The 27445-nt window shown below is 25.8% G+C and overlaps 6 long non-coding RNA genes across 7 annotated transcripts; 3 read left to right on the forward strand and 3 right to left on the reverse strand.

Annotated features, from left to right (window-relative positions):
• The first annotated feature begins 2262 nt into the window (after nucleotides 1-2262).
• On the forward strand, nucleotides 2263-4346 carry LOC149056670 (uncharacterized). The gene is made up of 3 exons (XR_016191247.1): nucleotides 2263-2412; nucleotides 2500-2647; nucleotides 4202-4346. It is a non-coding gene; the product is annotated as an uncharacterized LOC149056670 (long non-coding RNA).
• A 2852-nt stretch (nucleotides 4347-7198) lies between these two features.
• Nucleotides 7199-8771, reverse strand: LOC149056671 (uncharacterized). Its single transcript, XR_016191251.1, has 3 exons — nucleotides 8578-8771; nucleotides 8357-8504; nucleotides 7199-7309 (listed from the first exon to the last, which is right to left on the reverse strand). It is a non-coding gene; the product is annotated as an uncharacterized LOC149056671 (long non-coding RNA).
• A 2554-nt stretch (nucleotides 8772-11325) lies between these two features.
• LOC107163526 (uncharacterized) lies at nucleotides 11326-12686 on the forward strand. Its single transcript, XR_001506020.2, has 3 exons — nucleotides 11326-11475; nucleotides 11590-11737; nucleotides 12539-12686. It is a non-coding gene; the product is annotated as an uncharacterized LOC107163526 (long non-coding RNA).
• A 2623-nt stretch (nucleotides 12687-15309) lies between these two features.
• Nucleotides 15310-16985, reverse strand: LOC107163522 (uncharacterized). Its single transcript, XR_001506016.2, has 3 exons — nucleotides 16850-16985; nucleotides 16627-16774; nucleotides 15310-15453 (listed from the first exon to the last, which is right to left on the reverse strand). It is a non-coding gene; the product is annotated as an uncharacterized LOC107163522 (long non-coding RNA).
• Nucleotides 16986-19429: 2444 nt separating this feature from the next.
• Nucleotides 19430-20938, forward strand: LOC107163521 (uncharacterized). Of its 2 annotated transcripts, none has more exons than XR_016191248.1 (4): nucleotides 19430-19444; nucleotides 19555-19861; nucleotides 19957-20104; nucleotides 20800-20938. It is a non-coding gene; the product is annotated as an uncharacterized LOC107163521 (long non-coding RNA). The 2 variants fall into 2 exon arrangements; XR_001506015.2 differs by having other exon boundaries at nucleotides 19570-19861.
• A 2392-nt stretch (nucleotides 20939-23330) lies between these two features.
• Nucleotides 23331-24436, reverse strand: LOC149056672 (uncharacterized). Its single transcript, XR_016191250.1, has 3 exons — nucleotides 24286-24436; nucleotides 24070-24216; nucleotides 23331-23456 (listed from the first exon to the last, which is right to left on the reverse strand). It is a non-coding gene; the product is annotated as an uncharacterized LOC149056672 (long non-coding RNA).
• Nucleotides 24437-27445: the final 3009 nt, after the last annotated feature.

A 27445-nucleotide genomic window follows, 5' to 3' on the forward strand; every position in this document is an offset into this window, starting at 1 on the left:
TTCTTATATGCTGAGACCCCTAGCTAAAACTTAAATTGGACGGTGGACCCTTTATTCGTGATCACTTACTTTTCAATTTTGTTTAATTATAAAAATGAAAAAAAAAATTATATATATATATACAATACATTAATTGTCGACCTTTTTAGCGATAATCGAGTTTCAATAGTGATTACGCAAAATACCTGGAATTTCAAACCAATACATGTTTAAAAATTCTACTAAAATAAAATAAAAATATCACTTCATTACTACATAACCACGGATCCCTTAACATCAACACGCGAACCTCCATAAGTCCACGGACAACCAATTAGGAACCACTGGTTTAGACACATAGAATAAAAGGTATTTTTTAATTTTATCCAATAAATCATAAAACTTATGGGTACACATATACCAGACACGTTTGGAAACATGTCATATAAGCGTCACCTAGCGTGTTACTCATTTACTGCTCGATAATTTACCTCCAAACCAATTAATATCAATTATATTATTTTAATTATCATATGATTATTATTTAAGTATTTAAGCGACTGCGCATGTATATGAATCTAATACTTGTTAATTAGACTATAATCTTTATTAAAACTTACATTTTGGATATATTAAAAAAATATAATTATATTTTATAATTAGTTTTAAAATGACAATAATAGGTATAAGAAAGTATCTGACACTATATGACATCAGTTCATATTTCGTCAGAAAAAAAATAAATGTTTGGTACTAAACGTTTGTACACAATCGTGGTATTTGTTTAAAAATATGATGTACCCGAAGGTAGTGTTGATTTTTGTGGTCTGAAGAAATGTGTATCTTAACGTGTGTTCCCAATTATTCTCTCAAAATCTAGGTAAAAATATCGTTTTGTGCCCAAACGTGTTACGTGTTCACAAGATTCTTATTTATTATTAAATTAAAATTTTTAAACCTACCCAGAAACATATGTAATGATATACTAGTTAATTACCATCAGCAATTATACGTAATAAAACAATTCATTATATACTATGTTAAAAATATTATTGTAATAAACACACGTACAAATTAATAAATTGAGTAAAATATGCCGTATAAAAATTTTTTTTTTTATGGACCATTTTTGATTTTATAACTTGACCATAAGTAGTTTAAAATATTTTATATTTTGTTTAAACTTTGTTACTTAATTCAGTAAAGGAAGTTTATATGCGCCTAGTTTGCTATTGAAATAATACATATCTAAGTTTTTATAAAATGTAAAATATAGGCAGGTACTTACACTTAAAATTCAAAATCATCGAACATGATCGAAAGATTAAATTAAAAATTAAAAACTAAATTACACTCAGTTAATGATATTCTCAATTATACTAAATTATCACGTGACATTGATATAATAATGATAAAAATAGTAATATATTAGCTTACTTCAGTGATATAATATATTCATGTTTATATATTTATTTTGTTATGTGACTTATTTAAGGATTTAAATAAAAATAAAAATGTTCAATTTCAATTTCACTTGTTGATATTTGTTTTTATGTTTAAAATTTAAAAAAATTACAAATTGATTTTAGAATTTTATTCTTTCTTTGTTAGTTGCGCAATTCGAATATTTATAATTTTTAACATATTTTTTCTTTGATTTAAAATATAAATTTAATATCTTTACAATTTTGATTTCTAACCATGTGAAACCAGTTGTCGTTTGATTAATTCATATTTGTCAATATGCACTGCTAATGAGCCTAAAAAATGAATAATATTATAGACCTATTTGGCTATTGCAGAGTTATAAATTTATATATATTTTTTTTTAATTTTAAAAGAAAAATTATTGAACGATTAATATTTTGGTATAAATAATAGGTTTATTTTTTTTCCGATTTCAATTTGAAATTTGAATACCATTACACAAATTGTTATATAATTTGATTTCAAAGTCGATTATTAAAGATGTTGATCGATATTTAAAATTGGATTATGAAATGGATTTATAATATTAGTTTGGATTAATGTTTGGTGGACTGTTTCCTAAAGGAATCTGTGTTATAAAGATTAAATAGATATTTCTAAGATTTAGGTTACTTCACGTGTATGTTGTTTGAAGTTTAACGAAATTACAGGAATATAAATCAATATTTGTCAAATATTTTGTGACATATTTTAGAAGACAATATTTAATTGTATTTGGTACATTCATACAATACAAGATTGACGTGTTTTCTGAGCAAAACAATGAAATTTAAGACTCGACGTCTTCTGACGTACGATATCAGTTACACGAATCACATTTAAGAGCTCTGATCACGCCACCACGCTTGAGTGACCTACACATTAGGCGGGAGCCGTCTTTGTATAAAAGGACGTACTGATGCTTCAGTCCGACATAACGCAACTTTTGTGCAAATATAATCTTCGGTAAGTATTAACCTGACGGAAAATAATATGTCTTCGGCTTAATTTAAATTATTCATACATATAATATATTTTTTTGTCTACCTCCAGATTTCACTCTAATCCTCAAAAAACCAACCAAAAATCAAAAATGGGTGCCGAAAAAGTAACCATGAACATCGTTGTTGTCGGACAAGTCCAATCTGCCAAGGCCATCAAACCGGTCGCCAAAGCCACCCCAGTCACCAGCCAATTGATGGTGAGTTAATTATTATGTGATTTTTTTTTTTCATTTCGAATAATAGTGTGATGGAATTTTTTTCCTATGCGTTTTGCAATTTTTTTCGATTTTATATTTCTCGTGTGTGATTTTTGACTAGGTATAGATTAATTATTAAATAATCAGTACGTTCGATTTTTGTTAAACACGTGCAATAAAAATATTTAAAATTTACTGTGTTTTATCACGATTAAAATATGATTATAACTATTAATTTTATTTCAATATTTTTATGTAAAATTATTCGTTAAATTTGATTTGGATAGGTTTTAAAATGATAAATAGATAAATTGGAGTGTGAGTTAATAATTGTGTGATTAATATTTTGTATACTTACGTAGATCGGCTTATTATCTACTGAATTTTTAACATAGTAAATAAATTAAACAATTGTTACAATTCATATTAATTGAGTCCCATGCATCATAAAAATAAAAATAAATATAATTTATTGTGTTTATTGTAATTAAATAATGAGGACTTGTATCATTTTTTTCAATATTTTATTGTTACATTAATTTATAAAATTTAATTAGGATTGATTTTATTTAATTAACTTATTTCATATAATTTCTAATTAATAACTATAACTTTCTAAAAAAATGTAATGCTTCGATTAAAATTTTGAAAATTTCGTGTACATACTTTATAATATTTTAATAATCGTTTTTGAAAATATTTTTCTTTTGTCATACTATATTATTATGTTCAAAATATTAATTTTGACTCAAGAAAAATTTAAATAGTTTTTCATACAAAAGTGATAATATTCAATCAGCATTGTAAAGTATTTGAGCAAAATTTTAATATATTCAAATACTTTTATAATTCTTTTTAATTTAAGTATTTTGAGGTATTTTATTATAGAACATAATTGTAACAATTTCAAAATAAAATAATTTTATTGTAAACACTTTTCAAAATTCAAAAGAATTATTAATTGACACATTTCAGATTGATTTTTACAGTTTTCATTTTAATATTGAATTCAAATTATTTATTACTTATTTATTTTCATATTTCGGGATAAAATAAAATAGGCAGTATAAAGTTTTTTTTTTTTTTTATTGAGCATGTTTACATCGACAACAAAGGCCATTAGTTACACTTATTTATACAGTAATTATATAATATAATATGTATTGATACAATGGAAAGTTATTAATTTGGATAAAACATTAGTATAAAGTTTATGAACACTTAAATAGACAAATGTGATATCTCAACTTTATGTTCATGATTAGTAATTATAAAAAAAATAATTTTTCCTGTTTTTACGGTTTAATAAAATAAATTAAAATTATATTCTTAGTATTTGTATTTATTCTTAAAACTTCAAAGTATTTGAAATGTGTTTTATATACTTTTTAAATCAGTGCATTGTTAGTATTTAATTATGATTTTAATAATATTTTTTACAGCATTGTAAGGTATTAAGACTTTTTAAACCCTGTTAGAATATATTAATTCTATTATACTTTTATATTTTAGCACATAGTATTGATTAATCAACTATTTTTTGTTTTGTTCCAGAACTGTTAATTCAAGTCCACATCAATCTCAAACTCAAAAATGTCATAGCACAAACAGTACTTAATTTCATAATTTGTTTCAAATTATAATAATATGTATTGACATTGCAAAATAAATCAGTCTCTTGGTCTCTTCCGTCTAATAACTTGTCTATTATTTATTATTTTAATTCTAAGTTTTTATCATCCTTTATGTCTCTGTTTTAATTTAAACCGAATTTTAGAGATGTAATAGCGTTCTTTATTTTTTTATATTTATTTTAAATTAGCTAGATTTAATATATTATCATACATACGATGCAATCGTTGAGCTAAAATCAAAGCAACTACTTGAGCAGTTGAGCTATATCAATTGTATTTTCAACACGAAAATGGTTTTTAGAAGTTAATTTTTGATAATTTTTAGGAATTGAAGTCCAGACATTGAATAATTCCGTCAATTGACTTGAATATTATAAATTATTAACATGCATTATATTATGTTCTATTTAATAGAATTTTGAAGGTATTATAATAATGTGTGGTAGGTAAATCTTAATAGCTGTTGTAATAATTTTGTTACATCGATATTTGTGTATCGTTTAACAAAAATATACCACCTTCATACGATACATTTAAAGTGTTCAAAACGACTATGGGTGTTTATATGAGATTTTTCGATCGTTTTTAGTATATTAAATTTAATAAATGAATAGTATTGGAAAAATACAAATTTTAGTTCTGAAATTTTACTTTTGCAGTTTTTCGTGTCTGCCAACACCTGGAATAAAATATACGAGAATTTTTTGAACAAATATTTTCCAATCTTATATTTCTTGGCCATAAGTGCGACGATCATAAGTTTTATTTAATAAGAATGAAAATTAATTATATCAGCTTATTGCAATAAATAAAGATAAAAACTTTAACGTAGAATACAACAACAAAATAGATGCGATCTTGTTGAAGCTGTGCTCGTATGCATTTACGTATTTAGCAATTATTTATCTACATATTTGTCTTGACAAAAATATATCATACTTGGTTCATAATTTAGAGATTCTCACGCTACAACTCGTACTCTAATTTTTTTCGCACATAACTATGATATGAGTATTAATTGAGTATTTAACTATTTTTAAAATATGTATACACATATATTTAGTAAAATCACGTAGTGAGTTATAATTGATATTGCCATTTTTTACAAAAAAAAAGTTCAATCATTTTACCTTAACTAATTTTATAAATTAATTTATTGTCAACAAACCACGAATGCATAATACCTTCAAATAAAACGTAATGAAGATAGGCTACAGATTTCAACGCTAAGTGAATTGTGAATTTTTTTCGGCGCTCAATATACATTCCAAGTATAGATTAATTTTATTCTATTACAGAAAAGTACAATAAATGTGATGATTAAACATTTATTTTTTTTTTTTTTGTTAATGATATGAACATTTAAATTCAGCACTGAATGGTAAATAATATAGTTTATAACCACTATTGTATATCATTGTGAACATAATGGCAATCATTACAATACGGAGTTAATTTTTTTTTTAGTTTTTAAGAGAAAAATACAATCTGTGCCCTTCAGCACAATAAGATAATGTGATAAGTGAGAATTTATAACATTAAACCACGTCAGGCAAGAAATCATCTAGTAAAAGCACTACCTATTGGCTGTTTGTTTGTTTTTTAAAATTATTCATTACGTAATTATTGACTCAAATTGATTTCCAAATACCATGAGGGATTGCCCGGAATCGTTCGATTAGCCAGATTTTATATAAGAGCATTTCAGTGGGAAGGAAGTCGATTATGAATTTGTCTGCAGAACGTTATTGTTTCAGCATTAACATTTTTTATATTTAAATCTTTGTGTAAAGTAAAGTTGAAGACGTTATCATTTTCTCACGATATCAGTTAATGGTATGAATTGCATAGTAAAATTACATATTTAGGGAAAACAGGTAAATTAGGTATTTAAATACAATATAAAAACAGTCAGTTTGATTAAATTTTATATATATTTTTACTTTTATCATACATACCATAATTAATAGTCAACTCTTAAGGATTTTGTTTTATCATAATATATAAAATGTTATATACATAATACTTATAAGTTATAATTTTGGCAAGCGTTATAATTATATTCCTCCTCTACTTGTTAATCACAACAATTCAATAATATTTACCGTATTTAGGTTAAGCATATATATATATATATATATGATTTTAATCGAAGTAATCCAATTTTATATCAGTCGAAAACTTAATATATCTCAGTTTTTCGCCATACAATTTTAATACACTTAATCGTATTTGTTTTTCTTTATTGATTAAACATTAACTACAAAGCTTATTAGCTTCAACAAGAGTATTACATTTTTAAATTACATTATTTTTTATTATACAATCCGATTTTTTTTTAAATATAAAATTATAAAATTATGTTTTGATAGTTTGAAAATGAACGAATTGTTTCGTATAGGTAGTCGGGGGTGTTGAAGTCTTTCCTGCAGAATTCGTTGAAATTTGGGTGGTGGACGGTGATATGTTTGATGGAGTAGTTAGTATTTCAATGCTGGACATAGGGGTAGATCTATCTTTGCCATGAGGTGCCCGTGTGTGAGTTTTGTGTGGCCAATGATAAGTCGATTAAAAATTACCTCATTTTTTCTGTTAAGATCAGTGTAATTCGGCTAGAGTATTCAAATGTCCTATATTCAGTTAAATATACACAAGTAGTTGATATGGATTTTTTTCTTGTATTTTCAATTAACAATTAAGAGAAAGAAAGCGATGCTTGATAATACTGCCAAATAAATTACAAAAATTGTGACAACTCGTAATCAATGACATCATTTTCAACCTATAACTTCGTATCTATTTTTTGTGATTTCTAAATCATTAAGTAATACACATAGCGTTATGTGTATGTATCGTCATAATAATTGGAATAGTTAATTAAAAGATTAAGGCATAAAAAAAAATTTTAAGTTCAATATCGTAAAAGACTGTTTTATTTCATGTTTTCAATATAAATTTGACTTACATATACTGCTACTGCTATAGAATTTTGAAGTTTGTGATGAATGGATTACATAAATTAACAGTTCTGAAATAAAACAAATATATACAAATCATTTAAACGTTTAAACTTCAAAAAAAAAAAAACATTTAAATAAATATTTATAATAATTTTAGTTCAATATCATATTATAACATTTCCGTAATGAAAATAACAATCAATTTTATCAACTTTTATTTGTTAAAAATTATAATTTGAATTAAAATATTCACAAATGAAAATCTTGTAATTTATTAAACTTCATTTGCAGGTAATTATATAACGAAAATTAAAACATAAATAATTTATATTTTATGTTTCATTATAATGCCCTTGAATTTAAATTACTAAAATTAAAAAAAAATTTTAATTGTAACTAATGGTTACAGTTGCCGAGTTTATAAGATAAAAAAAAAACAACAGCTTTAAAATGTGTATAGGTATATTTTTAATCGTATATTTACTATATACAGGCTTTATATTTATCATGATTTTAAATGATTACTTAAAAGTATTTTCATGTTCCACAATGCAAATTAATTAATACGAGTACAGAAAACATTCGACTTTGAAAGGTTTAAAAATGACTAAAAATTGTAGAATTTATAGTATAATATACATTTGTTAATTAACAGTTATTGTAAAACATTATTGTTTTGTCTTAGTTTTGGTTTATAAAAGTGATATAAGTAAGAATATAATCAAATAAACTATAAAAAAAAATAGTTATTTGCATTATATTATAGGAAAATACAAAATATCTATTTTAAAGAAAATCATTAAACAATAACCTTTTTTATATAGAATATACTTTTGAATTACATTAACACAAATTGAAAAAAATATTCATAAATATAACTTTAAATTAAAGTTATGTATAAAAAGAGTAATTTTATACTCATCATATACATTAAATAACACATTACATTTTATATGTATATAAATAAAAAAAATATATTAAAATATTATGTGGTGTATGTTGTGTTAATTTCCCCGAAAGTTGCTTGAAACACATTTTAATTTAAGTTGAACAAAATCTGCAGCTATCCAACTGCATTTGAGTGACATAAATCATAATACAAAACTCGTACTAACCATAAGTTGGTTGGTGGCTGGTGTGGCTTTGGCGACAGATTTGATAGCCTTGGCAGATTGGACTTGTCCGACGACTACGATGTTCATGGATACCTTTTCTGCGCCCATTTTGGTTTTGTTGGTTGGTTTTTGACGATTTAAGTGAAAACTGAAAGTGGAAAAAATATGGTCATAAAAACATTTTAAATAAAAAAAAAAGTTTACTATTGTTTCGTACTCACCAAAGGATAAATTTTCGCAAAAGTTGTGTTATGTCGGAATCGAGATCATGTGCGTAATAAACACTTTTCTCGGTCAGCTGTAAGTGGGAAGATGGCTTGGTGTATTGATTAAAATATTGCAGAGATTGCTTGTTTATCAATATACGTCATCATTAAAAGTGTGATGTGCGTAGATTTCGAATTCCATGAAATCTGAAAAAATTATTTTTGTGTACTGGATAATTCGTCTAGCATGCTCACACGCAATTTTTCATTTCAAATTTAATGTATTCCTTGTATAACAAAATTATAAATCAAACATTACATAATATATTTTAAAATTTTTTAAAATTTCTTTTTTAGGACTTCCATTATACGAGTTATATTCGAACACCTAACTTTTAAACTACGTGTTCAAAAAATAATTTAAAAAAGTGTTGGATTCATAATTTATGGTAAAAAATTTGTAATTTGAAAAAAAAAATGTTGCACATCAAAGGGAAAATTACGTAAATAATTTAAGTATTTGCTCTAGCATAATTTTTTTAATTGATCTGTTGGTAATTTTTAAATGCCTAATTTAAATTGTGCTTATTTTCAAATATTTAGATTTAGTGTTATTTGAGTATAATAAGATATATTCTAAATATTGCATCTCTTTTTTGGTTTTTAAAACTTGTTTTTAAGAAATATTATTATTATTGCTGTGTACTTATTATATTTTAACAACTTGTAAACTACTAATAGTCCGAAAACTAATTTTTAAAAAACTCATCAGATTCATACTTTATAGAAAAATGTTCGTTTATATTACCACATGACTAATATATATATTTACATAAATGTATTTACTTAAATCTACTCTTAAAATTGATTAGTTATATTAATTAACTCAAGAATAAATTAATCTATATAGTGTGTATATACACAATTGTCCTGACTGACTGACTGATCAACGTAAAGCCTAATAACAATAAAAACTATGATGGCTTGAGACTAATATTTCCATAGTACTGTTAGTACTATCGTATAGTTACGAGTGCACCAAGAAAAGACTTTTCATAATCTGCATTTTAAAAAGGCACTCTCTCTACGTTTTTGATTTTACGATGGAAATGGAAAACTTTGTATGTTTAAGCAGTTGCCAGTCATTGGTTACTAATAATAATAGTTGAAATTGGTAAATTTTTTTTTCTGTATACATTTTTGCCATTTTAGCGAATGAGGCAAAATGATTATCAGTATAATCTATATTGCATAGATGCATTTATTTATACTAGTTAATATTTAAATTGATAAGATTTAAATCGAGAAAATTTAGTAATTTTTGATATTTTGAAAAATTGCTGTGTTAAGTATATAATATTAATTTAAATTATTATTGTTATTTTTTTTTATTATTGCACATATTCCCTCAGCAACATAGGCCATTGGACTTAAAGCGAAATCATTAATTATATATTAATCATGTAGTTACTAAATCTAAGTATTAATTTTAAATAATTTTATATAATAATATATATATTTTTTTTTATATTTTTTTGAGGGGAACCCGCGGCAACATAGGCCATTGGGTGTGGGGGTGGTACGGTAGGAGTTATTTTAGTATATTTGTTTGTAGGTTTTTGAGTTGGTAGGGTTGTAACACGTGTTTGTGTATGTGTGGCAAGGATATGTTGCTAAATATCCCGGGTGGTCACCCACCCGGGAGCTAGCAACTGCGGCCGGTACGTACGCTCAGTGCGTTTCCGCAGATTGAGCGTACGACCGTGCCTCACCAAGCCACAATAATATATTATTAACAGTTAGCATAGGTTACCTGCTACCTGCTATGTATAAAAATTGAAACAAGCAAAAATAATTAGAACATTATTAATATTTTTGCATTTATTTTATTGTTATAAATCATAATATATACTATTATGATTTATAACATATTATTTCTATATTTTGTTGATCTAAAAGTGACATATCGTTAAACGTTGTGAATAGGTTTATGATTTGAACATAATATTATAGGCATCAGTTTGGAATTCCAGACATAAATCTACCAAATAAAAATATTTTGAAATTGTAATGTTTTTATTTATTAAAATTCAATATCCTACTTCAACAGGAACAAATGAACAAACTAACATAGAAAATGGTGCTATATCGATGAACCTATTTTGGTTTCAGTGATAGGCACCTTAGTTCACGGTCAAAGAGGGATTGGTAGGTATATCTTGTTTTGTGAACTAATTTGACCAAATTAGTAAAAATCCACCACTGGCGAATTAGATGCATAACTTGACATATTTTTGATCGTGGTTCAAACTCCTAACGACATTTTCTGGTTTTTTGATTAAATTCAAAGTACAGTATTTCTAGAATGTGTTACGATTTATCCGATCAATTAGGCAACAACAAAGAAACTAAAATATTTTTTTGTTTTTTAATTTTCAATATAAATTCGTTACGTGTAAATCTTAGATTTCCTCAAAATTTAAGCATAAGCGCCCATGGAAGAAAATAATATATTCTGTGGAATTGATCATCTCTTGTTTTAAATTATGTACCTATCTATACAATCGACCAATGAAAAATCATATTGGTAAGTATTACATTTTGACACTTTATGCTTTGAGTATACCTACATATTATATTGACATTTACATATAGTAAACCAAATGTTTCTACTGTTAAAATAAATCAGAACATTTTAGGTAAAATTTCATATTATCATGACATTGTCCGACGTACGATGCATGTACACGAATCGCCTCTAAGCTCTCTATCAGTCAATAACCAACAACGAACACTTGCCACAATCACGCCACCACGCTGCTCTTGTACATTAATCTAAAAATCACAGTATATAAAAGGACTACCGGTGCTTCATTCAGACATAACGCAATTTGTGTGCAAATCTAATCTTCAGTGAGTACCAATCATATGATTATATTATAATAACGTCATCGATTAACTATATTTTTTTGTTGCGAATATTAAATTAAATCATTTATATTTTGTATTTTTTGTCTGTACTTTTAGTCTTCACGCTATTCCACGAAAACAAACCAAAAAACCAAAAATGGGTGCCGAAAAAGTAACCATGAACATCGTCGTCGTAGGACAAGTCCAATCTGCCAAGGCCATCAAATCGGTCGCCAAAGCCACCCCAGCCAACAGCCAATTGATGGTGAGTGCATAATAATTATGTGTTCCAAATTTCAATAACCACTTCGTTATTTCGAATCAAACTTATTTTAGTATACATGTGCAAATTAGTATTTATTTAATTTTTTCCGTGTTAAATAGGTATATTAAATTATTAGTCTAATTGTTTTATTTTTTTTTTTAATTATGTTTTGGAATAACGTTTGTCGCGTATAAAAATATATGCATGGAGAATATCTATATCATAAAATGTGTAATCATAACTTAAAAAAATATTTTTATCCTCTGAAGAAAGAATCCAAAGAGGTTTTAAATACTTCGAAAATGGATAAAATTATAATGAGAAACAATGGTAATACTTTCTTAACAATTTGGTATTCATAATATATTTCACTTTATCTATTAAAGCTACTATTTTTTTTACTTCAAAAGTGCATCTCTATATTGTATTAATATATATGTATATATATATAGCTGATAATATTCAATAACGGCAATAATAGTTCGAAAATTTAAAAATCAATATCACATCTTCAAAAATCATTTAATTTCTAGAAAAACCAAAATTATATATTTTAATAAAAAATGAAAAATGTTTGCGGGTACATAATACGGGTAAATGTACATAGTTATAAAGTCATACTTTTGAGTAAGCTGCAGATGTATGTTGTATAATGATAATAATATTTAAACAATAACAACAATAATATAACTATATTAAAATGATATTAAAAGGATTAACTTTTTGTTATTTAACTGAGTTGCATTATTATTTTTTAATGCAGTATAATTGTATTAATCGGCTATTTTTTGTTTTTTCCAGAACTGTTAATTCATGAAGTCCACATCAATCTCAAACTAAAAAAATGCCATAGCTCAAACAGTACACGATTTTATAGTTCATTGTTAATTATGATTATGTGTATTTACATTGCAAAATAAATAACTCACTTCCGTTTAAAAAACAAAAACTTGTTCGTTATTTGTTTGTGCAATCTGATGTTCAAAATATCGTTTATAGTTTGCCGTTATTAATTTGACGAACGCAGAATATCATAACGTAGTGAAGTAGTTGTATAGGAAGTACTTGCCGTACTATTTGAAGTCACATTTTAATTTATTTTTATTAATGGCCGTAGACCAATCTACCTACATAATAATATATTTATTTATACATTAAAAAAAAAATCGAAACCGAGATGAACATTTTTATTGACATTATAAAAAATCAAACACATATTTAAATTGCTTATAAAAACAAAAACAAATATTGTAATTCTGATCCTCAGACCATGACTCAGAGGTAATGTGTTACTTGTTAATCACAATTACTACATTTTAATGCAATTATAGTCTTTGTTGTATTTGATTTATTATATAATATTTATTTATTTGGTAGGAGAAACATATCATTTTTTACAAAATATAGACCTCAGATTCGTATGTGAGGATTATTTGTAAACACACTCGAAACCATCACCAAACTAATACCAGAACCCGAGTACATTATATTATGTTAATGTTTATCATTGTTTATTTGTCTTGCTCAGAAATACTATGAGGCGTTTCATATTTCAATGCTAATTAAGTTTCATGTTATCATATTAATTTTGCTAATGTACCTAATTTTATAATCTCAAAAAACACCAAAATAAGATTATACACTACGATGATAAGACCCACACTCACTTACGGAGGAGACCTGAGGAGAAGAGATTGCGTGGTAGACTTAGAAAGCGATGGGAAAGGAATGGATTTAGAAAAAGATTTCATTAAATTAGGAGGGCAATAATGGAGGCCAATAGTTTGAATCGGATAAAAATAGAAGGAAATTTATTGCGATTGCCACGGAAATTCTAAAATAATAATAAATGTCAGCAGAAACGAATAAATGTATACCCATAAAAATATTTTTCATTATTTATTTTAATTTTAAATATTTATTATTTACTACCTATTGGTAATAGACAGAGTATTTCTGTAGAGATTGTAGGGTATAATAAATAGAAATAATATTTCACTCGATACAGTATAACATTAAAGAAATCATATTTTGTTATATTTATTTTAATTTTATATAAATATTAAAAAAATCAAAAATTGGTAATAATTTAGTGTTTTCATCGAGAGACCACCCTATTTTATTTATTTTTATTTATTGGTTAAGCATCAACTACAAAGGTTAGGTTAGCTTTAACAAGAGTATCAATTACATTTTTACATTACATTATATGATGTCATTGTACAATTACATTTTTTTTAGACATAAAAGTATAAAACTAATTATTTATATATCAATAATACAATTCTAATAGTTATTCAATACAATAATAAAATAAATAAAAATCTAGATCAATTTAACTATCAAAGCTTGTACGTTGAAATTGAAGATTTCGTTATTTTTAATGATCGCTCCTTTTTGAATTGATTGATAATCATTCGTGTGTGGGTACCTCAAAACCATCACCCACATCATAAATATTATGCATGCACATAACTAAACATAGCTAAAAATATACAGCTGACTAAAATTAAGTATATTTAAATTCTGTAGATCGGATTTGATAAATGTGAAAGTATTTGAATTGTTCAAGATATGTTTGCATCAATCAGCGGATCACTTTTTCAATTTTAACAAATTCTTGACGAAAATAAACATTTTTCGAATTCTCAATGTCTTATATTCAACTAATCTTTAAAAAAATATTTAATACAAACTTTCACATTTTTTTTGCCTAATGCCCTAATCAAAACCATCTTAACATTTTTTTTTTTTAATTGAACTAATAGGTACTAAAAGTAATCTAATTTTACCAATCACTCAGATTATTTTGATCAAATAGTGATAGGGCTGACAAACAAACAAATTAAAACCCAAGACATTTCGATCGAGTTAATCGTAAACAATAATTTAATGTATAAAATAATTATTATACTTAAATATATATATATGCTTAAAAAATTAAAAAATTATGTTCTTCCACATTACAACATTAGCGATATTAACCTCACTTTAACTGAATTACATAACAAAAATCACACTCATCGATATTACACCAATTCTTGTCCATCATCACTCTAGATTTTATATTGTTATAAATAAAAGTACACAACAAGACTTAGTGTTCAAAAGTCTCAATGACCGAATAGGTACTACGAAAGGTTAACATCTGATTAGGTACTTTGATTTCGACCAACCGATAACAGTCGAAGTCAATAATAGTGTAATCATTTTAACATTTTGGTTGCGAATGCACTTTAGTTAAATCATCTAAAACCGCGATACAGTTTTCATTGATCTCTAAGACCTTTTTGAACGACCATTTATATTACCATAACAATCTATGTTTGATCATAAAAAAATCTAATATTGAACGATTTTCAATGCAAAGTACCTTTTTTACTATTGGTACTTATTACACGAGTATTGTGTTCATTATTTTGACATAATACACAATGATAATAGATTTCTAAAATATGGTAGGTAGAATATATTATGATCTAATGACGTCATATCGTGATTAATTAATAATCACGGATATGTATAATGGACAATGAAAGAGGTACAAACAACAAAACAAAATATACACTAGATTTGTAAGTACATCGGAAACGACTGATTTATTTTACGGTGTCAATACTGAATAAATTACATAATGTTATTATTATTATTATCGTATTGTTTGGGCTAAGGCATTTTTGAGGTTTGCAATGTATGGACTACATCAATTAGCAGTTCTGAAACAAAACAAAAATAAAATGTACGTTTTAATGATGGAAGTCATTTATCATGAATGCAGAATTAATAACACTATCAGAACGTAATATTGGTTATTTTAAAAAAAAAGGAATTTATTTCGAATTCAAACATTTCTAACAGTTACTATGTGTTAGAGACGTTAAAGTTCAACAAAAAATAATAATATAGTATGGACTAAAATTACTGCATAACAAAAGTTAATATTGTTTATTAGGTTCTATTTATTTAATATGTTTTTAAAAAAATAATAACACAAATAATAATTATAGATACCACGTAATTAAAATTAGACTGATTAGTTTTATAATATTTAATATAAATGCAAAATGGTTTTATATTATCGTAAGTTAAATTGATGATTAATTTTTCACGCGAAAATACTTTAAAAAAGTTGATTTTATTGTTTACATAATAATAATAATAATCTTGAAAACATTTTTAGTCATTATTTTCATCAAATTAAAACTATAAAATAATGTTATATTATTATCTTTTTAGTTGGTATACGTTTTTGTGATGATTATCTTTGAATTGATTTTTAAATTAAACAAAATCTATATAGGCACATATATTATACGAGTATATACAGGGTGTATCAGCAAGATTCGAAAAAAAAAATGATGTTAATTAAACGTATGACAAAAATTGTTTATATTATGATGAGTTAATAATTATAAAAATATATTCATATTATTAAATTCTCAAAAATTTTATTTTAAAAAATTTATTATGTTTCAAATTGATATATAACCAAAAAAAAATCTAAAAAATAAACTAATTGACTTAGATAAATCTTTTTACCATCAAAATTTTTCTTCTAATCAGATTCAAAAATAGGTTATTTTGAATTTATCCATTTATCAATTTTTAAGTTTTTTATTTTTAATATTAAAAAATAAAAAAATTATATAGAAAAATGTTCAAATATTAAATACAACATAAGTTATTCCATAGGTATGTCAGATAATCGTAAGACATCCTATATAATATGTGCAAAATATTTTTGAATATATAATATATAAGTTGTAAAATGAAAAAATAAACGCATGTACAGAATATCAAAAACAACGGAACAAATTAAGAATCAATAAACGCTGTTTCATATTATTTTTTTATTTGAAAATCAGATCAAAATTTGATCATGCACTTACCATCTGTTGGCTGGTGGCTAGCGTGGCTTTGGCGACCGATTTGATGGCCTTGGCAGATTGGACTTGTCCAACGACGACGATGTTCATGGTTACTTTTTCGGCACCCATTTTGGATTTGTTGGTTGGTTTTTGTGGATAAATGTGTAAACTGCAAGTTCAAAAAAAATTATCATTAATTTGAAAACAGAAAATTCAACTATCACAGTCGTTATTTCGTACTAACCAGAAAATAGATCTTCACAAAAATGTGTTATGCCGAAATCAGAATCTCGGACGCCTTTATATACGTTCTCGCCGATCGGTTGTAAGTGGGGTGACGGCGTGGCGTGATCACTGTAATATTATAACGATTGTTTATTTACAGATAATTTTTTATAGGTCAAATCATGAATTGTGCGTATGTACTGCAAAGCATTCAAAAATCACAAAATGTGTCAAATTTAACATTTTCTAGTTCCACCATGGTAAATATTTATACGAATTATCATGAGGACTATTTCTAAAACTAAGTTATATCCAAAATTCGGTTATTTTAAACAACGCACGTAAAACATACGATTAATAAAATTTATAAAATAAAAGAATTTGAATTGTATGCGTTTTTATGCGTTTTAATATTATTAACATATCTTTTTTGTCCATTCATGTGATAATTTGTAATTATTCGTAGACAATTAGCTACGTGCTATAATTTATCATAATTCATCATAGTTTAATCTTTGCATATAACTCATTCAATATAAAAACACATCAGATAAAATGATACGACTGGTAAGTCATGGAAAAATATGTATTTATTTTTTATTTATTGCTTAAGCATCAACTTAAAAAGATCATCAGCTTAACCAAGAGTATTATAGTTTTACATTATGTTATAATATGTTATTTTGCAATTCAATTTTTTCTTAGATATAAAATTATGTTTTGATATTTCGAAAAGGAAAACTATTCAATTAATTCTTACACATATTATTTTAGCCAGAACCGTTATCCTATTCGATTAAATTGTATGTGTCTCCCATAGATAATAATAAAACAAAAATTCATAAATCTATTTGATCTATACAAAACTCAATTTCTAAGCATTTAGTGGTTTTCAAAAACCGATTAGAAATAATTGTAAGTGGTATACTATATTGTATAATAAATATTATTATTATTTTAAATAAAATTTTATTAATTTATGAGCATATGGATTACCTAATCGATTATTAATCATAACTTCATAATAATATATAAGTTTAGTTGATATGTTTAATTTTTCACAGAACAATTTTTAACTTATAGTTTAGTCATTAAAGTGCATAAGTAGTTACTAGTTTACAATTTGAAATTTTAACGCATTTTAAATTATTAGATACAAAAATATGGTTGATTAAATACCAATTTGTTGTGCAGTAGATATACAGAGTGTAACAGAAATATAAGCCAAATGAAATATATAAAAAATATGACAGAATGTCATATCTTTCTTTTACACACTGTATAGAATGATTATCATTTTAATGGATTCAATTTTTTACCAGAAAAACTACTGAAGCTGAAAATCCAAACAATATTTTCACTACTTATGGTATAAACCAATATAAAAAACTCACATCATATTAAAATCAATTCATTGATCATTGATCATTCCGTTCAGAATTTTATTTAAAAAAATATGATCTTAATAATATAAAATACAAAATGGTGGTCTGTTTTACAACCAAAATTGTATTAATATTAAATAAGTTTTTTTGATTTTTTAACCTTTAAATATATTTAGGAATAAAAATATGATCTTAATAATATAAAATACAAAATGGTGGTCTGTTTTACAACTGAAATTGTATTAATATTAGATAAGTTTTTTTGATTTTTTAACCTTTAAATATATTTAGGAATAAAAAAATGATGAAACAACGTGAACATGACAGGTTAATAATTACTCTTTAAAAAAAAAAAAAACTAAATAATAATATTATGTTTATAATTATCGTATACGATTATTATATAGTGCGTGAGAGTTTTTCCAGTAAGACATATTTTTATATTAAAAAAACACACCGCCTCCGGTGATCATAACTAAAATTGGAAAATATTCAATTATCAAATTCATTCATTATTTAGAATAGAATTATTACATTATATTCGACGATTCTGCGGTCCTTATTAATACTATGTAGGTATTTTGTTCCATTTACAAAAAATGGTAAAACAGCGTAACGATTGTCATCATCGACGTCGCACATTACTCCCTACGTTGGGCACGGCTAATATGCTGAGTGTTAGTAATGGCAAATGTAGTCGCAGTAATGCGCAGTATAATATTATGCCGACTAGAGTTTAGCGACGAGCAGAGGCGGTTTGAGTATACTGTTTTTGGTGCACTTCACCGCCAATGTTAGGGGGGTGGGTGGTCTTGGTTGAGCATGTGCTGACCGCAATGTTTAATTTTAATGTTCAATAAATGAAAAAAGTAATAAAGTACCTAATCAATGACATATGATAATCGTGGCTGAAACTATTGAAAGCGTCAAGTTAAGAATATAAGGGCCTTATAATTATAAACTATAAACTCATTAAAAAATATTTATTTGTAATTTCTATTATGATGGGGGGGGGGGGTGTCTATATATTGTCTTGCACCACTAAGTATAATACATTCAAACCGCCTCTGGCGACGAGTGCTAATTTAATGGCCGACCGGGACTCCTAGCGGTTGCAATGGGCAGTTGAGTGTCAAGAGTTGATGGTGAAGGTGTCGAGGGCTGACAAAAACCCGAAGAGGACCCACGGACGACCGGCTTAACTCGCACCGGATATCGGCTTATAAATTGTAATTTAAAAGTACTAATATTTGATGTTTGATATGTTACAAGTTTGATATTGTAGTTATAATAATAATTGATAATACACACATATATATGTAATGTATACGTTGAGTAGTTTTGTTTCACATAGGGTAACTCTGATAGTAATAATATCACACACCGAGGTCGAGTTTCCAATACCTCGTAAATATAAACTGAACGACACCTAACAGGTACGATAGGTGGAGAGGAGACGTTACAATGGTACAATGTACCTATTATCACGACATCGTCCGACGTACGATATCAGTTACACGAATCATCTTTAAGAGCTCTAATCACGCCATATCGTCGTTATAAGTAAAGGCCGCACCATTGTATAAAAGGACGCACTGATGCTTCATTCCGGCATAACGCAATTTTCGTGCAAATATAAACTTCTTGTGAGTAATCAATGGGAAATAATAATATTCCTTTCGCTTAATTTAAATAATTGTTCGTATTTCATACCTATTATATATTTTTTGTCTACTTCCAGATTTCACTCTAATCCTCAAAAAACCAATCAAAAATCAAAAATGGGTGCCGAAAAAGTAACCATGAACATCGTCGTCGTCGGACAAGTCCAATCTGCCAAGGCCATCAAATCGGTCGCCAAAGCCACCCCAGCCACCAGCCAATTGATGGTGAGTTAATAATAATTATGTGTTTTTTTTTTCATTTCTTATAATATTGTGTTGGTATTTTTTTCTAATGCGTTTTGATATTTTGTTGCAATTTTTTTTTCTCATATGTATTTTATTTTATTAAATTTTATTTTACCATGCGCAATGAAAATATTTAAAATTTTCTGTTTTTATTACGGTTAAATGTTTATAATTATTTCTTTTATTTAAATATTTTATTAATACGTTATTCACCAAATTTAATTAGGATTGGTTTTAAAAAAATAACATAAAAAGGTAAATTGAATAATTATTATTAAAGATCATTTTTGTTTCATTAATATAGGTAATATTAAAATACATTCAATTTAATGATTTTGTTATATTTAATTCAAAAATAATAGTTTACTTATATATTTTAATGTCGATAACGTATTGTTAAATAATTGCTTGGCAAAAGTTTTAATTTGTAATCATAACATACAAAATTACTTTGATGCAATTCTTGAAAATGTCTAAAACATTCTTTGTAAATGGTCAAAGTTAACATTGATGATATTTAATCAATTTTAGTCTGCTTATTGTTAGAGATAATAAGGTATACCGATTTTCCAAACTTCGATTATCCCTTTATAATAGTATAATATACTATGAAAATTCTTCACTTTAATATCATATTTTATTGTATTAATCGTCTATTTATTGTTTTTTTCCAGAACTGTTAATTCATGAAGTTCACGTCAATCTCAAACTCAAAAATGCCATAGCCCAAACACTACATAATTTATAATTTGTTTCTAATTTCAAAATTATGTATTGACATTACAAAATAAATCAGTCATTACAGTCAAATAACTTGTTTATTTATTTATACAATTCTAAGTTCTGATCATGCTTTATGTCTGTGTTTTAATTTAAATGAAATTTCAGAGATATAATAGCGTTCTGTATAATTGTAAACTACAATATTATAGCACCTACTTAAGTAGTATTAAGTAGATATTATCAACAAGATTATAGATTAAGAAGGTATTTTTTGATAATTTTTAGAAATTTAAATCCGGACATTGAACACATAATAAACGAATAAGCAGTATTATTCAATATTGATTATAAATAATAGTATTTAAAATCAAAATTGAAAATTATTTAATACCTAGTAAACAATTTATAATATATACAATAATTGTTATGGGTAAAGATTGAAAATTGAAAATAATGATTATCATAAATAGTCCATACTGCAATCAAAAACACATATTATGTAACAGAATTTTTAAGAAGATATTTTAAGTTTAGTTTTGGTCGAAATTAAAATTTGTTATATATTTAAACAAATAATAACGATTTTGGTTATTTTGTTTTTGTAATTTGAATTTACTATTCGTGTTTACTTGAAACTTTTAATGTATATTATTATATTTTATACGCAGAATGACATTTTAAAAATGAAATCTTTTCGGCAAAAATGTATTTAACTTACTGATACCTAATTAATAAAAAAAAAATTAATTGAATACACTATTGCATTTTAGGCTTGTAGACAGTTTTCACTAAGAATCATCTTTTCATACTCAGTGATTTTACATCATTGAATTCAAATTTTACATGTACATTACAGCGAGGATATCTATTGTACAGCAGCACATGCCCACACACCCACTTATTTCGTATATGTGTTTGCAAAAAAATGGGTGTAAGAGAAAGGCCTAGCGCTTAGTTATGCCTTACCTAACCTATGATACTAATTAAATAAAAAGTTATGAAAATTACCTGAATATAAAATAATTTGAGAAATGCGAATGTTAGGATATTTACAAAATATTATTTTGAAAAAAGTTATTAATTTAGTCAGATCTTTCTGTTGCATACTTAAATCACGTATTTGACTTGATAAAAAATATTAAGCTCGTTTTACCACATTGTAGACTTATAGAGATTCCTATATGCTAAAATTCGAACTCACGTGTTTCTGCAAGTTTCTTGGAAATTATGAATATATTTTGAATAATTTTGAATACTTACTTGCATCACAAGCTTAGATTTTATTCTTTTTTTTTTTTATTAGAATAAGCCTCGGCAGCGAAGGCCACTGGCTGACGTTTGACAATTAAAGATTTAATTCTATTCGTAAATATATAGTTATTTATTTTTATTTTAGATACTTTTTTTCTAATAATTGAAACATTTAAATGCTGGTACTAAATAGTAAATATTGTATAATAATTATTGTATCATATTATATAATGCATAATTAAAATAACATTTAAAATATCAGATATAATTATTAGAAGTAGAACCCTAATTTTCAATATTCTCATATAAAAATACATTTATATATTGTAACACAGTATAAAATTCATACATTATTTATGAATATACTATTAAAATTTTAATATTTCTTTTTTGAATGACTATTTTTTTGTTTTTTAAGTATACATGTCGACTAATAAAATGTAGTATTATAAAATGTATTTATCACTTAAAATAAATAATAACAATATTGAATTTTTGTTTTTGTATTTTTCATTTTTGTTTTTAATCCAACTGTAATAAAACCATTTTTAAAATTTATTTCATTCCCTTATTTTTATACACTAATTATTGCAATCTTATAATATTTATTTGAAAGAAAAAATAATCTAGATTAGTTTTATTGTTAAAAACAGTTATTTTTGTTAAAATTCAAGAATATTGTAGGTAGACATATCATATTGCACCCCTCGTGAATATTATATGGAAAAAATATTTTATTATAAAAAACAAAATAATAATTTTAATAAAATTAATGATTTATAAAAAAATAAGTAATAATATTACGTTGTAATTAACTTTACTTGTTTAGTTTAATGCAACAAAAACTAATCACATATTTACATCTAACCATTATATTCATCGCAATATCGCAATACATATAATAATGTATTAATTAATATCACAATATACAGCTTGTTGATATCGAGTCAATACTCTCAACAAGTGTTCACCAAGGTCAATGATCGAATCAACAAATAATAGATTAATTCCTTAAGATAAAATTTGAACAATTTTGTTGGACATACTAAAGTCAAACCATTAAAGATTAAAAACATATACCATCAATCTATATAATTTCTTTTAAAATAGATAGGTATTTTTGATTAATTATAAAACTGATGACAACACCTTGTGGTTAAAAAACCAAGGATTTGTATTTTGGACTATGGAACAGGAAAAATAAAAATAAAAATAAATACATCAAACAGTCAAGTTTATCGGAAATTACTGGTTTATTTTGCGGTGTCAATACTGGATATGAATTACATATTATTGTACTGTTTGGGCTATGGCATTTTTGAGTTTTGGAAGTTATTGACTACATGAATTAACAGTTCTGAAACAAAACAAAAAATAAAAATAAATATAATTGATAATTAATTGAATTTGTATTCAAACATTTCAAATAGCTATTGCTATGTTTTAAAGTGCAATAATATTAATAATTGAAAAAACATGAAATAAAACAAAAAAAAGTAATTAGTCAATTAAATATGTTATCATTGATTTAATATTTATTTAGAAACAACAAATTTAAATATATTATTTTTACTCGCATCATTCAAAACAAAAATTATTCAATTTGGCATCAAACATAAATATCTACTTAAAATAACATATATAACCAAAAGTTTTACGTTAGGTATCAAAGTTTAATTAATTAATAAGATACAAAATGTTTGTATAAAGAAGGTTATTAAAAGTTTGTGTTCTCGGCCTCGCTTTCATTTAAATGTGATTTGTTTTAGTATAATCATAACTATAAAAAACTTGAAAGTATTTCCAATATTTAAAGTCAACAAAATCAATTGAAAAAATTTTAATGTTTATATAGAAAAGGTTGTAGTGACTATATTCCCAAATATATAAATTAGCAATTAAAATGTACAAAACCTATCAAATCGCATTTAAAAATTTTATAAAAATTTGTATATGTATTATGAACTCACCATCAATTGGCTGGTGGCTGGTGTGGCTTTGGCGACCGATTTGATGGCCTTGGCAGATTGGACTTGTCCGACGACAACGATGTTCATGGTTACTTTTTCAGCGCCCATTTTTGGTTTTTGGTTGTTTTTTGAGGATTTAAGTGAAAACTGAAAGTGGAAAAAAATATTAATATTTTGAAAATAAAAATAAAACTTTTATCATCGTTTCGTACTCACCAAAGAATAGATCTGCACAAAAAGATGTGTTATACCGGAATCGAGATCTCGGACGTCTTTATATACACTCTCGTCACTCTCCCGCCAACTCAATAATACTAACTCATTCAGTGGGAGACGGTGGTGTGATCGTCCGTTGAAATAGATATGTTATTTACATGGAGTATGTTGATTATATTATTTATGAACAAACCATGATCGGACCATCCACTAATAGTGTACATAGCTATTGTGACCACATAATTCGTAATATTTATATTTATAAACTTCAATTGTATTTCTACCTTACTTCATCATATAAATTGTCTTCAGGACTATATTAGTTATTATATTATAATAATAATATAATAACTATATTAGTGGCGGCGTGATAGGGTGTTTTATGAGGCAATTGCCTTACGACCGATTAGACTTGGTACCTCCTGGAATGGATATTAAAATACACATAATATGGTCAAGTGGTCAACTGATACTATTTATTCTAATTATATAATAATTAGGATAATTTATATATCACGATTACTGGAAATACACTATGTGTAGTGTGTACAATAACGTGGTATCGTGGTAACAGTGTAACACGAAACCGGAAACACTATAAAGCTGTATTGTTATTATTTATTGATATATTATAAAATATAAGTTACGAAGCACAAACATAAGTAGGTAACTTTATTATATTTCAGACACTAACTTGATCAAGTGAATTATTGTTGTAGAATTGTGAATTGGTGGTGTGGGGGCAAAGCCCCCGCGGGTCTGTGTGATAATATTTAGGTGGTGGTGGTCGAGCATCTATACGCCGCCACTAAACTATTTTCAAAATGAATAATTTGAATATTAAATTGTAACTTGCAACACGTACAAAGTTCAAAAAAAGTAGAATTTGTATAAGTACGAAATTTCGAATCTTAAGCATCGTTGTATTATAAATTTTTTTTACGTTAATTTACATATTAGGTAATCAAATATAATTGTACTTATTTGTATAATATTATATACCGTTGTACTAATATAGCTATAAGTGCCTTTTAACTGTTTTTGATATACAGAAAAAAGGCACTTTATCTTTAAGTTATAGTTCTTTATGAAATTGCTATATTTTTAGTTCCAGATACTATTATATCATAGTTAGAAGTTTATTAACACTAAAATTATAAAAAATACTCATATATACGTCGATACGATTTGTGTGTCACTTGTCTGTTGCATCAAAACTGTTAGACTTATATCTCCCAGAACCTTGATTTTACCCACAGATATTTTTTGTAATCTACCTAAGAAAATAACAAAAACATTAAAACAAATTAAAATTCAGCAAAGCTCAATTTGAAATTATTTACAGGTTTTCATAAGTCAATTTGAAATGGAACGGGAAATTGACGTAACCCTCCTAAACTTTTTTAGCCCCCCCCCCCCCTCCCCCCCCCAAAAAAAAAATGAATAAATAAAATAAAAACTCATGTTATACAAACACTACATTATATAAATGTGAATAAATTGTCCATTATAAACCTTAGCTTCAGTCTCCCCCCCCCCCCCACCACTATACCAATCGCAAACACTATGTGTGCCTATGGCCACTTATATTAAAAATAGTAACTACTATTATTGTAAATAGTCCCGAAATGTGTTTTACAAATCAACAATAATTAGATAACATAGTAATATTAAATATATTATATTATATTTATATTATATATAATATTAGTACTTTATAGTACCGTGAAAGTATATTTGGAGTTTTAATTTGACACTGTGAACTTCAAAAGCTATGCAATAATTGGTGTTTCGACCTTTATAGAACGATTTGTAAATAAATAACCGTCATAATATTACAATGATAATCACATCACGCCACCGCCGCCCCACTTTAAACCGTTTGGCGGCAGTGTATATACTCGTAAAGGCGACCGAGATCTCGGCATAACACATTTTTTTGTGCAGATATATTCTTTGGTGAGTACGAAAGCTCAACAACGGTTTAATTTTGAAGTTAAATCAAAAATTATTACACATTTTCCTATTTGCAGTTTTCTCTTTAATCCATAAAAACAAACCAAAAAAACCAATAAGTTTGTAGTATAAAAGATCATTTCATACAGATTTCGAATGAAGTTGAATATGGACTTCGTTCAATTTCAATGAATTTGTTTGGAAATATAAACACAACCATTTTTGTTGCAACATTACTAAATTTGATAAATTCAATGACTGGACATGTTTTCACGAATATTATTGTTATATATATGTATTTATTATTTTAACTAATTAAAATAAAACATTCACTTACAGTTAAAAAAAAATATTTTCATACGAATAATTCAATCTATTGTTCTTAAGTTCTTTTATCAAACAATTCAAGTTAGGTAACGTCAAATTTTTTGTTTTAGGTATTTTTAAAAAGTATGTTCATTGGTATTAGACTTATAGAAATTTATATGATGAATTACTACGTTACTAATAAAATCTTTAATCATACTAAAATGTTATAATAACAATTTTTAGGTATAGTTTATTTGCGTTTTATTTTAAACGGTTTCGCATTATAGGTATGCTTTATCTAATAAAATTAGTTTTAAATATATTTTGAAAACAAAATGTTATTCTGGCGTCTAGGCATCATTTCTTACTTTTGCACACCACTTATTCAAAGTTTTTATTTTAAAATTAATATAGGTACCTACATCCCAACTTGTAGCGGGCAAAGAAACTGATTGTTGCAATTATTTTACTTAAAGGCTCGTCCGTGCATTTTGATATACGCATTTTCGTTCTAACCTATGAAGCATTTGCAGGTAGTTAAAACATTTCGACTTGCATATTTCTTCTTATTGTGGCAATAATTTGGTAGTATCATTCACTCGTATTCCTTTTTAGTTACTTTACTGATATCGTGAAATATTGAAATAGTTGCCTACACATAATTGCAGTATATGCTTAATGATTTTTATTGTATTAAGATGTAAATTAAATTTTATTTTTTTTGTTTCAGAACTGTTAATTTATGTAGTCCATCCATCTCATACCTACTCAAAAATGCCATAGTCCGAACAATACAATAATATTGCAATTCATGTATTAATAAGTATTGACACCACGAAATAAATCAGTCTTTTCTGATGTACATTACTGTTTGGTGTTATAAATATTTTTTTTT

This window comes from Diuraphis noxia, unplaced genomic scaffold, assembly GCF_037042655.1.
Source record: "Diuraphis noxia isolate RWA-SAM2 unplaced genomic scaffold, SU_Dnox_SAM2 contig0003, whole genome shotgun sequence".
NCBI classification, from domain to species: domain Eukaryota; kingdom Metazoa; phylum Arthropoda; class Insecta; order Hemiptera; family Aphididae; genus Diuraphis; species Diuraphis noxia.